This window comes from Paramormyrops kingsleyae, chromosome 17 (assembly GCF_048594095.1).
Source record: "Paramormyrops kingsleyae isolate MSU_618 chromosome 17, PKINGS_0.4, whole genome shotgun sequence".
Classification (NCBI taxonomy): Eukaryota; Metazoa; Chordata; class Actinopteri; order Osteoglossiformes; family Mormyridae; genus Paramormyrops; species Paramormyrops kingsleyae.
Genome location: NC_132813.1, coordinates 19,932,591 through 19,947,398, shown reverse-complemented (window position 1 = coordinate 19,947,398; position 14,808 = coordinate 19,932,591). Strand labels below are relative to the sequence as shown.

The following is a 14,808-nucleotide window of genomic DNA, read 5'->3' as shown; positions in this document are numbered from 1 at the left end:
TGCAAATAACGCATTTTGCACTAGGTGGCGGTGTAGGGCAATTCAAAACCTTTGGGAAGACGTTCGCGAAACCTTGGTCTCTGCCACTTTCAAATTACGCGCAGTTGATTTCTATCCATTGTGATGCGAGCCAGGGTCAGCTGTCTTAAAGATTATCATATTGTTACACGCCTCAGATCCGTTTGAAACCCAAAAAGGTAAACATGTTAGTGTTTCTTACTAAGAACCTAGATTAATTAATAGTAAATGGAGCAGTGTGACAAGGTAAGATCGCTGAGAGGAAGGTCACGTACGTGTAGCGGTCAAGAGTCAGAAAACCACAAGCACACAGGAAACACAGCCTGCTGATCCGTTACAGGTGTCCTGTCCAAGCCCCTCTCTTGCTCTTAAGCAGCAGCATTCTACTGACATTTTTGCACATTATTTAAAATATTTATATTCAAGAGATGCAAGTTATTTTCTATTTTTGACATAGCATTATTCAAAATAGTTTGTTTACAAGAGAGTTGTTATTTTCTGCTTTTCACATAGAAATATTTAAAATTCTTTGCAAGAAATGCAAGCTATTTGTAGGATACTTGTTTTTAACATTAAAACAAAAATGTGACCTTTTTCATAAGACATTTTCATTGCAAGTGATACCTGCTTTGATTTCAGTTTGAAATATTCAATAAATAATCATAAATAGTTCATTTGTGTTTCCTTCAATCATTTTAAAATCACAAAGATATGCACTGTTTCGTTAGAAAAAATATCCCAGCTTTAATAACTGAGCATATTTACAGTATAAAGCTTGCCACCTAGTCAGTGGACTATGAGGGCAAAAACACAAGAAATACCCAAAATAATTGCTCATTGATCGTAATCAAGGTTAAATGTTCAATTAATCAACATGACGCACTGAGGTAATTTCACCCAACCTAAACGAGATATATATATATATATATATATACATATATACACACTCACCTAAAGGATTATTAGGAACACCTGTTCAATTTCTCATTAATGCAATTATCTAATCAACCAATCACATGGCAGTTGCTTCAATGCATTTAGGGGTGTGGTCCTGGTCAAGACAATCTCCTGAACTCCAAACTGAATGTCAGAATGTGAAATTTAAGCAATTTTCAGCGTGGCATGGTTGTTGGTGCCAGTCTGAGTATTTCACAATCTGCTCAGTGACTGGGATTTTCACGCACAACCATTTCTAGGGTTTACAAAGAATGGTGTGCAAAGGGAAAAACATCCAGTATGCGGCAGTCCTGTGGGCGAAAATGCCTTGTTGATGCTAGAGGTCAGAGGAGAATGGGCCGACTGATTCAAGCTGATAGAAGAGCAACTTTGACTGAAATAACCACTCGTTACAACCGAGGTATGCAGCAAAGCATTTGTGAAGCCACAACACGCACAACCTTGAGGCGGATGGGCTACAACAGCAGAAGACCCCACCGGGTACCACTCATCTCCACTACAAATAGGAAAAAGAGGCTACAATTTGCACATGCTCACCAAAATTGGACAGTTGAAGACTGGAAAAATGTTGCCTGGTCTGATGAGTCTCGATTTCTGTTGAGACATTCAAATGGTAGAGTCAGAATTTGGCGTAAACAGAATGAGAACATGGATCCATCATGCCTTGTTACCACTGTGCAGGCTGGTGGTGGTGGTGTAATGGTGTGGTGGATGTTTTCTTGGCACACTTTACGCCCCTTAGTGCCAATTGGGCATCATTTAAATGCCACGGCCTACCTGAGCATTGTTTCTGACCATGTCCATCCCTTTATGACCACCATGTACCCATCCTCTGATAGCTACTTCCAGCAGGATAATGCACCATGTCACAAAGCTCGAATCATTTCAAATTGGTTTCTTGAACATGACAATGAGTTCACTGTACTAAAATGGCCCCCACAGTCACCAGATCTCAACCCAATAGAGCATCTTTGGGATGTGGTGGAACGGGAGCTTCGTGCCCTGGATGTGCATCCCACAAATCTCCATCAACTGCAAGATGCTATCCTATCAATATGGGCCAACATTTCTAAAGAATGCTTTCAGCACCTTGTTGAATCAATGCCATGTAGAATTAAGGCAGTTCTGAAGGCGAAAGGGGGTCAAACACCGTATTGGTATGGTGTTCCTAATAATCCTTTAGGTGAGTGTATATACACACCACAGACCACACCCCTAAATGCATTGAAGCAACTGCCATGTGATTGGTTGATTAGATAATTGCATTAATGAGAAATTGAACAGGTGTTCCTAATAATCCTTTAGGTGAGTGTATATACACAGTGGTACCTCGGTTCTCGAACTCACTAGAAGTCGAATTTCTTGAAAGTCGAACAAACCAGTTTGACCTAGAACTCGATCTGAATATCAGAAGTTGAACCATGAACGCTGACCTAATATAAATTGTACGCGCCAGGAAATGAGTCATACTACAATGCAATTCTTACTTGAATGCCTTCTGCTAACAATAAATAAACCACTAACTTACATGTACTATTAGAGCATTTATGTCATTTATTTAAACTTTATTTTACCAGGTAAATTAACTGAAAACCAGTTCTCACTGCTTTACGTGATATTCGGGAGAAACAGCAGATTACGCATCGGAACTGCCTGGGATACAAACGTCATGCGTGTAACTAAACTCTTCAGCCAATAACAGCAAAGGTGTGTCGTCACAGAGGCGGTTCCAGTTTGTGCAGCCGGGTGAGAGGTCGCAATGCATCTATATGGAGTCAGAATAGTGGAGAAGGGTCCAGGCTCCAGCTGCCCAAGAGCATCTGGCTGCAGATCTCCACCAGGAGGATCTCCACTACAGGGACGGAAAAACGTGATCTCCACAAGTAAGTCCGGACATGACGTTATGCAAACTTACGCCATGGAGGCAGTACCAGATATCAATCACAATCACAAAGGACCAACAAAAAAGAACCTCATTGAACTTCAACCCTATTATTCAAAGAACTAAAAAAAAGCTGAACCAATGGCTGTTACGGGATCTCTCCTTCAGGGGCAGAACCCTACTGTCTAAGGCAGAAGGTTTATCACGGTTAACATATCCAGCTCTATCTCTGTATGTGGACATTACAAACATAATACTGAGATTGACAAGCTACTCTTTAACTTCTTATGGAAAAATAGAACTCATCATGTGAAGAAATCTGTTCTAACAAATGACTATGAAAGGGGTGGATTAAACTTTATTGATTTCTGTACTCTTAATAATACTTGTAAAGTAAATTGGTTAAAACATTTCTTTAAAAACCCTAACTCTATTTGGAATGTCATACCCTGTCATATTCTGTCAAAACTGGGTGGATTGAGCTTTTTCTTAACCTGTAATTATAATATTGATAAAGTCCCGATAAAAATGTCATCCTTTCACCGCCAGGCCTTCCTTTCATGGTCTCTTATTTTCAAACATAACTTTTCACCCAACAAATATTATATATGGAACAACAAAGACATACTGTTTAAACACAAATCTTTATTTATTGATTACTGGTTTAATAATAACATTATTTTTGTTGACCAATTGTTTAACAGGGCTGGTTGTCTTTACTCCTATTGTGAGTTTCTAGAAGAATACAAAATTCCTGTGTCTCCTGGAGATTATGCCAAAGTCTTTGGAGCAATTTCTTCTGGTGTTTGCATGTTATTTAGAGCTCAACCAAGATTGGACACACAACAACTAACCTTGTTATCACTGACTGACACTTCAGTTGGTAAGATTTGTTTTTCCTGTAACAATGGAAAGAACAACAAACTAATTAGATCTTTGCTCAAAACAGATATTATCACAGTCCCATATGTGGTTCCATACTGGAATAAATTTGTGCAAAACATTGACTGGAAGAAGGTCTGGCTCTTACCCAGCCGATACCTGCTGACCAACAAAATTAGAGAAATATCATTTAAATAAATTCATATGTTTTACCCGTCTAATGATCATGTTAAAAAATTTTAAAAAGATATTGATGTAATGTGCACTTTCTGTTCTGTGAATATTGAAACAGTTACCCATCTGTTTTGGCACTGCCCTTTTGTCCAAAATTTCTGGTCTGACATTTGTATTTTTATTGCTGGAAAAATTGAGAAAGATTTCAAGTTATTTTGGAAGGATGTTCTTTTTGGCCTTTATGACCTCAACAGAACTAAAACTATACCTAATGAAACTTTCATTATTAATCTCATTATTCTGTTGGCAAAATATTACATTCATAAATGTAAGTTTGCGCATTCCAAAACATCTTTTATTGCTTTTAGCAATGAGGTCAAGCAATATGTCAATTCGATTAAGCATTCTTTTAATCAAAAGGCAACAAGAACTGTGAAGGTTTGTAAACACTTTGATATCTTTTTGTAAATTCGTACTTCCCCTGGCAAAATGTGATGATGTGAGTCTTGTTTATGTTTTGTTTGTGTTAAAACACCTGCAATATTGGAAAATGCACAATTTGTGATTTCTATAATGGAGATTAACATTCCTGTACACTGTGCAATTGTTGAATAAAGTATATTAAAAAAAAATTTTTTTAAGTACCAGATATCACATGATCTCCACGCACAGCCTGGATTTGTCATTGGGAGGGTGTTTAGCTTTGTCGAAAGAAAAAAGTGGGTAGAACAAGCAACAACGGTAGCATTCGACCACTGATTTTTTTCTCCCCAAATTTAGCTTTAAATTGGTTACTTAAGATAAGACCGACTGTCTACTGAAAAAGAAAAAATATTTATAAAATTATAAATAAATTTATAAATATTTGTCTTGTGCGCACAAGTTATTATTTGGAAGGAATAGATTAGCTGCGTATAGCTGCCATGTTATAAGAGGTTTATTTCAGGACGCCGTACTACGTTCAAGAGCATCTGGCTTCAGATCTCCACTACAGGGACGGAAACACGTGATCTCCACAAGTGAGTCCGAACATGACGTTATGCAAACATGCATGGAGGTGGTACCAGATATCACATAATATCGTCACACACAGCCCGGACTTTAACTCGACCGAACAGAAATCGAGTCTTTTGAAGTACATACTTATTATTTTGGTGATCGATTTAAATTATATTATTAACATTGGAAACGGACGTTAATAATGTATTTTAATTCTACAAGAAGGGATGTTAATAGCGTGTGTTATTTTTATTATTTCGGTACGTGTTAAATTCTCACTTTAATACGGAGCCCCCAAAGTCCCATAGGGTGATTTTTTTTTTTAAATCGTGTGGCACAAGTTATTTTCTTGTCCTCACAATTTATTCTGTGCGCACAAGATAATTTACTCTGTGTTTGAGGCCGAGAGTAATATGACAACTATGTCTACCAAAACTACGTCTCGACGTCTAAACAAATCAAACTGGAGAGACATTTATTTACAGTCAACAAGTAACACCATGAACTCATTTTCCATTTTTTTTATGCTGCAAACTGTTTCTTTGGCATTAATTGTGAATTATACAGTCCGTGTTTATGGTCGCGACAGAGGTGAAGCGACATGAATTCATGCGATATGACAATATTTTTCCTTCGGTCATTATCGTTAATCATAATAATACACTATGATAAACAGGTACAGTAAATACAATAAATAGGTGTCAGTAATATCAAAAAATGTTACTTGAACCCGGTGAGGTGAACAAATCAGCAAACCAATTAAAGTAGAAAACATAATCTGTCTTAACGCAACCGAACAAAACATCAGTGTCAATATTAGTAGGCATATTCTGTGCGCACATGATAATTTACTCTGTTTGAGGCCGAGAGTAATATGAAAACTATGTCTACCAAAACTATGTCTCAAACAAATCGAACTGGAGAGCCATTCATTTACAGTCAACAAGTAACTTTTACTTTTACATTTTTTTAATGCTGCAAACTGTTTCTTTGGTATTAAGGCTGAATTATACAGTCCGTGTGTAATAATCATAATAATAATACACTATGATAAACAGGTACAGTAAATGCAATAGGTGTCAGTTGTCACGCCCCGATCGTGCCGATCCTCCTGTGCCACGACCCCCTCGTTAACCTCATGTGGATTCCCTGTGTTTTCCGGCTGTTTCTGATTGCTGTCATTAATCCAGTGTATTTAGTCCGCGTTTCCGTTCGTTTCCCCAGTCCGGTCATTAAAGGACTTTCTAGGAAAGGCTTTCTATTGCAGAAAATACATGACATGCTATTTCAGTGTGTGTATATACACATGCTCTATAAACTAGCATCTTTTGCATTTTTCAGTTCTTGAAACTGTTTAAGTCAGCTGCTACAGCAAAACACAGGGTAACATTAACCAGGGGTGAGTTTCCTGAAGCCTTCTTAATTCTACGTCGTTCGTAAGTACTATGTTAAAAGGTAAAACTTACAAACGACGTAGCGTTAAGAAGGCTTTGGGAAACACTCCAGAAAACAAGCAAAGCCTGTAATTAGGCCTCCTTATAAGCTGTTGATGAGGTGTTGTGTAGTAATGGATTATATATGTTATCTTAATTATGTAACCTGATTACAAAAATAAACTACTTGTAATTACAGTGGTACCTCAGAACTCGAACTTAATCCGTTCAGAACTCGGGTTCGAATCCTAAAAAGTTCGAGTTGTGATCGAATTTTCCCCATAAGAAATAATGGAAAACCAATTAATTGGTTCCCAGCCTCAAAAAATTAAAATTACACCTAATGTTTTTTTAGCATTTAAACACAAAATGAACAGGGTAAAACAAGAAGAGCATATACTATACTAAACACATCTATCAAAACAGTAATTTGTAAAGTAACAAAATAAATGTATCAAGACAATGTGTAAAGTTTAAAAAAAAAACAATGCTTCCTACCCCGATCGTCCGCTCCTTCCGTGTGCCACGACCCCTCGTTAACCCTGTGTGGAATCCCCGTGTGTTCAGCTGTTTCTGGTTGTTGTCATTAGTTCTCTGTATTTAGTCCGTGTTTCAGTTTGTTTCCCCAGTCCGGTCATTGTATTGTCCATCTGCGTTTTGCCTGCCTTACCTGTAATTAAACCCCGTATTCCCCGATACCCTGACGTCTGTGCCTTTGCCTACGTTCCATCCCCGCTCGGCATAACAATATTATAATTAAATGTATTAATGATTTATTATTAATAATATTAAAATAAGAAATCTTTATTTTTAAATGTATTTTATTATTTAATAATAATTACTTTTACTATCATTGTCTAAATGTATTTTTACTGTCTAAATATATGTATTCAGCTAGTGTAAACATGCACGATGCTATCACAGCGAATGCGAGGCTGAGACTGAATTTAGCGTTACCCGCCCCATAGCAAAATTGGTATGGCACAGATCTGGCCCACACTATGCGCTTACCGGCCCACATACCGCAATGAATGATGGCCCCTTGGTGGCCCAGATCTGGTTTGCCACAGGTGGCCCACACATGGGCCAGCACAAAGCCAGATGCAGACATGTTGGTGGCCCTGTTCTGGCCCAGAACAATTTCAGCTCTGATACCAAATGTCAGCCTATGTGTACCTTAATCAAGTCATGTAATAACGTGCCGTATTTGGCAAATTAAAAATGCCTCAACAAAGGTGATTCAGTTATACAAATATTTATTTGAATTGAATAACTTATTATAATTAACAATATATAAAATAATATATTAAATGGAAATCAATCAACAACATCAAATTCAAAAAACATTTAACTGTAAACTGAAACATTAACAATGCAAACACAGTTCAAACACTGAAATTTGTGAAAAAAACGAACAATTAAGTCAAATTTAACATTTTGCAAAAACACACTGGATCACATCAACAAACAATTTCAATTTCACAGATCCTTTCTCATTCTCTGACTTCGCCCGCCATTCCTATCAGGCGCGTTTTGCAGCCATTTGGTTATCCTCATCTCAGCTTCTTGGTCTGTGGCATTGGAAGTGAGACGATTATGTCGCACAGCCGCTAAAACACACACATGCAAAAATTGGATATAGGCAAAAATTCATCAAGACCTATAAAATTCATCCAGCCATAGAAAATGCAGTCAAAGCGAGTGTATGAGGAATTCAGTAAGTCTCAAGACATGGTGGTGGTCCTCATCAGTGGCTTGTCTAAAACATTTGTCAATTCTTCGCCTTGCACTGACCTCAGGGAATGTCATCCGGCTACCTATTCGAACACCACTTTGATGGCACTTGTCGCACCCATGGTATGCAGTATGTGATTTAATAGCTCTGATAAAGGCCCGGGCTGGGGCATCACACACAACAGAGCTGATATTCAACATGAATGTCTTTCCCTCAAAAACAAATCCACTGCTCAGCATTTTTAATTCATTCACCAAATGTTGCAAATATTCTGACAAAGAATTAGGGATAGAATTGCCACAAAAAAGGCCAATCAGAACTGGGTTCTTACTGTACCCCTGCAACATGCCAAGAGTACCAGTGCTCTTAAAAAGTGGAAAACTGTCAAAATTCAGCTGTAGTTTAAAGGTGTGTCTGGCAGAACAGACCACACATTATCCAGAATCCCATGAAAAGCATTCAATATTCCAAAATAGTGAAATATTCCACCTGCTAAAGTCTCAATGTTGTTTTTGTTCTGAGCAGTGTTCTTCCATCTTTGGGCAGAAAGAGGAAATGCTAAACTCAATGCCCCAGTCTGCTCTCACCGCACGCATCTGTGCGATCCATGTCCTTCTCATCAGAATCATCAAACCTATGTTCTGCCTCCATAGTTAGACTAAGCGCACTCTCTTCTTCACTATCAGTGTGCATCTCTTCACACACATCTGAAACCTTCACATTTCTATTAAAATTCACATTATCCTGGTCATTTTCTAACGATTCCACAAGTTTTTGTACCTTTTTCTGTGCTCGTCTTCTCATATTGCTCCACTCACTGTAAGCCCAGTTCCCTTCCATGTCACTTAACCCCTGTTCTGCTTCAAGTGACAAATCTAAACACAGCCCTGCAAGAAAATAAAATTGTGGGATTCACTAATTACCAGTATCGTTTAGTAACCTGGGTTAGAAGGTTCGTCCAGCAAGTTGCATCACCAGGTAATGTAAACGATTGGTAGCGAAGCTCCCCTCACGGCCGTTGAGAGAGAGTCTCACGATATTTCAGGCGAGTTTGAGGTTTCAGAGCTTAGTAGCCAGATTGCACAGAGGTAGTGACTATCAATGAAGAGAACTCAATGAACAGAGGCTGAAGTTGTGTAAAAGAGGCAGAGGGTAAGTCTGCTTTCATCCTTGCACCTACTTGCTTTGTGGCCACCATCACCTGATCACTGGAGGAACCCCTTCAAGCTGTGAACGAGAGGCACCCTCCCCCAGCAGGATGCCCACAGGGTTGACTATATGTGCCTTCTCAACACCGACCAGCAGTAATCCGCTGGGTCCACACCTCCCGCAGCTCCGGACACCCAGGGGTGTCTAATACCCTCCAGTTAATTGCCTGATGTTACTGGTGGCCCGGATGGAGGAGACACGTGGAGGAGTATGCAGACTCATGCCTCAAGTGCGCACAACTCAAGGCGTCGCACCAACCACTTGCAGGACTGCTCACTTCCCTGCCAATTCCGTCACGTCCTTGGTCGCACTTGGCCATGGGTTTTATCACGGACCTTCCCCTATCACATGGTAACACGGTCAAATTGACAGTTGTTTATCAATTCTCCAAAATGTCAGAAACCTTCCTAAGCTCCCCAAAGCTTCCAGCTTTCCGCTACTATGGCATCCCGGAAGACATCGTCTCTGATAGAGGTCCTCAGTTTGCCTCACAAGTATTTCGGGCTTTCTGCAAAAAGCTCGACATGTCGCTCAGCTTGACATTAGCCTACCACCCTCAGTCTAATGGGTTGGCTGAGAAGACCAAAGCCTTGCTGTTCTTTTACAAAGACCGACCTGCCGAGTGGGCCACCCATTTGATTTGGGCCGAGTATGAGCTTAATACTCAGCTGAATCCGATCACGAACCTTTCACCTTTCCAATGTGTTCTAGGTTATCAACCCCCGATCTTCCCATCGGAAGCTCCTGCCAGCGACTTGCCCAGTGTGGAGGCTTGGTACAATGACAGAAAGCAGGTCTGGCGCCACGCTCAGACCGCTATCTCACAACAGACACAAAGGCAGAAGTTCCAAGCGGATAAACGTTGTCGTTCCGCTCCTGCCTACCGGGTTGGACAACAGGTATGGCTTTCCACTCGTAACCTTAAGCTGCCCACATGTCGGAATCTGTCAGCCCGGTTCATCGGCCCATTCCGGATCACACGGAGGGTGGGACCCAACACCTACCGCCTGCAACTGCCCAAGGTGTACCACATTTGCCCCACTTTTCATGTTTCCCTCCTGAAGCTGGTACGGCATAGCCCATCTCATTCTCCAAGAGTGGTGACAGTTCCCCCCCCCCTTCGCCACTACCGGACAGCTTGGGAGTATATCAGGTGCAGGAACTCCTAGACTCCTGCCGACGGGCCGGGGTACTACAATACCTGGTCGACTGGGAGGGGTTTGGTCCTGACGAGCGCTCCTGGATACCGGCGAGGGACATTCTGGACCCGGCCCTGGTCGATGCCTTTCACCGGACCTATCCGTCGAAACCTGCACTCCGTCCCAGGGGTCATCCACGATGGCTCGTGCGGCCCCCAGGAGGTGGCTGTCAGGGAGGGGGGTTCTGTCAAGTCCACCCGGGCGGGACCTAGCAACGAATGGCAATCTTCCGTTGATTAGCTCAGTGTCTTAAGCAGATCAGATGAGACTCCCGGTGCAACGTATTGTTGCCAATGCACTTATTTGTCTCTCGTCTCTCCCTGTTTCCTGTCCTGCTCCGTCTGCCCTGCCCGTCTTGCCTTCTCACCTGCCTGCCTTGCCCTGCCCTGCCTGCCTTGCCTGTCCGTCCCTCCAATCCAGTCCATGTCAATCCTGTCCTCCCCCATCGTCTTCCTGTCCCATTCATGTCTGTAGGATTGACTCGACGGGCAACTGACCCCTGGCTTGTCCCGCGACTACGATTCCTGTCTCCTGATTTGACTCTGTTGCTTGTGTTCATAATAAACCTGCTGAGTATCCACAATCAGGGATCCGCTTGCTTTATGCCATCGTCACGTAATAGACAGTACTGTGTGAGCATTTAGCACATAAATCATTAATTCTACCAACCTCATGTTTTGTTGGAGCTGTCACGTGGGGCATTGAGGAGGCAGTCCGGGCGGTCCAACCTCTCATCAGATCACCAGAGGGGTGCCCTTCTAAGTGTTTATTCATACCAAAGTTCTTGCACTCCCGGGTCCTTCAGTGGGGACATTCCTCTCTCCTGGCCTGCCATCCAGGGGTTCACCGCACTCGGGCTCTACTTGGGCAGAGGTTTTGGTGGCCTTCCATGCTCTGGGATATTTGTAGCTTTGTGGCTGCGTGTGAAACCTGTGCCTGAAATAAGAACCCCTCATGAGCTCCAACTGGGTTCTTGCTGCCTCTTCCCATCCCTAGACGTCCTTGGTCTCATGTGGCGGTGGATTTTGTGACCGGTCTTCCCCCCTCCCGGGGATATACCGGGGTCCTTACAGTTGTGGACCGATTCTCGAAGGCAGCCCATTTTATACCCATTCCTAGATTGCCGTCTGCAAAGGAGACAGCGCAACTGTTGATCGAGCACGTGTTTAGGCTCCATGGCTTACCTGTGGATATTGTGTCCGACAGAGGCCCACAATTTGTTTCTCGTTTTTGGAGGGAGTTTTGCAGGCTGCTTGGGGCCACAGCGAGTCTGTACTCTGGTTTCCACCCCCAGTCTAATGGTCAGACGGAACGGCTCAACCAGGACCTGGAGCGGATGCTACGTTGTCTGGCCTCCCACTCGCCTGCTACATGGAGTTCCTACCTGACCTGGGCAGAATACGCCCATAACTCGTTGCCGGTTTCATCTACGGGTCTTTCTCCTTTCCACTCCTGCCTGGGGTACCAACCCCCTCTGTTCCCATCCTTCCGTGCACCAGTTTTTACGCCATTGCCATCGCACCTGGAGGATCGCCAGGACTTCCTTGCTGCGCTCGAGAGCCCGGATGGAGAGGTACGCTAACCGACGCCGGTCCCGGACACCCCCCTTGCGGGTTGGGCAACGGGTCTGGTTGAATGCCAGGGACCTTCCCTTACATGTGGTTTCACGGAAGTTGGCTCCTCGTTTTGTGGGACCTTTTCCTATTGCGAAGATCGTTAATCCCTCTGCCGTACGCCTTCGGCTCCCAGCTGCTATGCGTAGGATACACCCCACGTTCCACATCTCCCTGCCGAAACCACACGCTGTCAGTCCCCTGGCCTCTCCTGCTCTTCCTCCTCCACCGCCGAGGCTGATAGGTGGGGGGGAGACTTTTACAGTGCGTCGCCTGCTGGCTGCTCGTCGCCGAGGCCGTGGCCTGCAGTACCTGGTGGATTGGGAGGGTTACGTGCCTGAAGAGCGGTCTTGGGTGCCGGCTCGGCATATACTGGACCCCTCCCTCATTGCTGGTTTCTGGCAGGACCATCCTGGAGGGGGGCTTGGTCGTCCGCCGGGTGGCGGTCGTCGGGGGGGGGGGGGGGTACCCCGGATCAACCCCGGGGATCCCCTGACTGACGTCACGAGGATCATGCCGCCGGGGATTCCTTGATCCTGCCTTCCCCGTTTTTACGAGCTGTCAGTCCTACGCCGCTATACCGGGTTGTCCGGTTTCTCCGGTTCTCTGTGCTTCCACCTACCGCAAGCTGTTGCAGATTATTTCCAAGATTAGGGAGACTATTTTAGCCATCGGATCTTGCACCCTGATGCGAGATCTTCAAGAATTATTTCTGAGTTTCGAGCGTTTTCCTGTTTTTGCCTCTCCGTGTTTTCTGACCGTTTGTTCTGCCGCTTTGACTCCGAGTTTCTGTCCAGCCCCTTTGATGCCCGACGTGAATCGCCTGACCTTCGCCTGTACCCCGACTACGAGACCAGCCCAGCCCCCAAGACCGACTCCGTACATCACCCGACCCCAGCCTGTCCCACGACTACGATCCAGCCTGCTCCTTTTGTTTTTTCTGAGCGATACGTTCGCCAGTAGACCTTCTGATCTTCGGACAATTTTTTCTCTTTATTAATTAAAGTCCCTTGCACCTGATTCCGCGACAGCGTCCTCTTTGTTCCCTACCCAAACCCTCACATTGGTAGGATATCAAAGAGTGACACCCTTCTCCGTAATTTTATCCACCTTGAAGAACAATTTGCTGTATTAGTTGGTATTCATCTTGGATTATCAAGTGGTTTGGGAAAATATCCACACAGGATTTTGTGCATGTTGATCTCAGGCAGATACTGGAATTAGATACCCTGCAGCATTATAGTCAATTCCTGAAAGATAAAGCTCTCAGTGTCAGGCGCGGAGGCAGGGGGTGGCCGGGGGGGGCCGTGGCCACCCCCCGCCGAACCCCGGCCACCCTATTGGCCCCCCCTGGTCTGACCACAGCCATCCATGCAACCACCCGCGTGACGCGGAACCTTTTTTGTACTGCCACAGCAATGCCGGACACTTTTGTGTGCGCACATCCTGGTACTGCCAGTGGAGTGGAGTTCTTTTACTGTCATTGAGTGGAGTGGAGTGGAGCGGAGAGGAGTCCAATACCACTGGCGGGAATTTGAAAATGCGACGGAACAACAAATAATTACAGGTAATCTTGTTTAAACACTATTAATCTAATACAAAAGAAAAGATAGTAAAAGTATAAGCATTTTCTAACTTCTTTATGCCTCGGTGAATTCGTAATTAAACTGTTTAGTAAGCTACATGAGGCAAAAAATTTCCTGGCTCCGCCACTGCTCAGTGTGCTCCGTATTATGTAGTCAGGACTACCACCCGTCTGGACCAGAAACAAACACGACTGCTATTGGATCACTTGTTGCACTCCGAAAAAGAACTAGTAAGTATCCTGCTATATCTAGTCCTTATGTGGCAATGCCCATTTGGGTGTAAAACTTACCAAGATCGATACAGAAGCTGCCTGCAGGAGGAGAACATTAAACACCTGTTAGATCAGTACATTACCGATAAGTCAATGACTTGATAATTTGGGGATTATTCGACGAATGTTCTCATTTAGGAATATCACTAAGCTATATCACGACTGGCGAGTACTATACATCAACTTTGATGTTTCATGATGGTGCAGTAATTTCCGCCACGAGACTGTGGAACCAATCAGTAAAGAAGTAGCTGATGCACTGTTCGGAGTCAAGTAATTTTTTGCCAAGACCCAGAAAGCATATGAGAAAAGTTTCTTTTATCTTCCAGATCAGTCTGGAACATATCACTGGGAGGGGCAACAAGGAGGAATTGCAGGATTTAATCAGTACACCTGGATGCTTGCATATATTCTACAAAAGCGTCATGCATTGAGTGAGTTCCACCTCCATTTCCATGTGATGGTATATGGAGATGACTACAAAGCGGCACTCTTAATCCCTCCGGACCAAGGCACAGTTGACATTAAGGAGTTAAAAAGACGAGTTGTGCGGGTTGTGGGTGAGACGGCTCGATATGACTTTGGTCAGCAGTTAAAGTATTATGATTCCTATGGATCCGAAGCGTACATCAGCTTTTGTAAGAATGCATCTGTTAAGGGTGTTGAAATACCTCAAGGGGTACGGAAAATTCAGAAGTGTCATGGTGCCACAAACGCCTTCTTACCTACCTTAGATGATTATGTTGGTTCAGCATTCAGTAATGCGCATTCTGCAGCCCGCACCCTTCCTGTGTGTTTTCCTCCCTACATGGTGGCACTATTCTGGACTTACCATCACCTGGTAGGCCT

The 14,808-nt window shown here is 43.5% G+C and overlaps 1 long non-coding RNA gene across 1 annotated transcript; it reads left to right on the top strand.

Moving 5' to 3' along the window:
- The first annotated feature begins 13,590 nt into the window (after positions 1-13,590).
- On the top strand, positions 13,591-14,557 carry LOC140578926 (uncharacterized). The gene is made up of 3 exons (XR_011983200.1): positions 13,591-13,668; positions 13,841-13,917; positions 14,289-14,557. It is a non-coding gene; the product is annotated as an uncharacterized lncRNA (long non-coding RNA).
- The last annotated feature ends 251 nt before the right edge of the window (positions 14,558-14,808 follow it).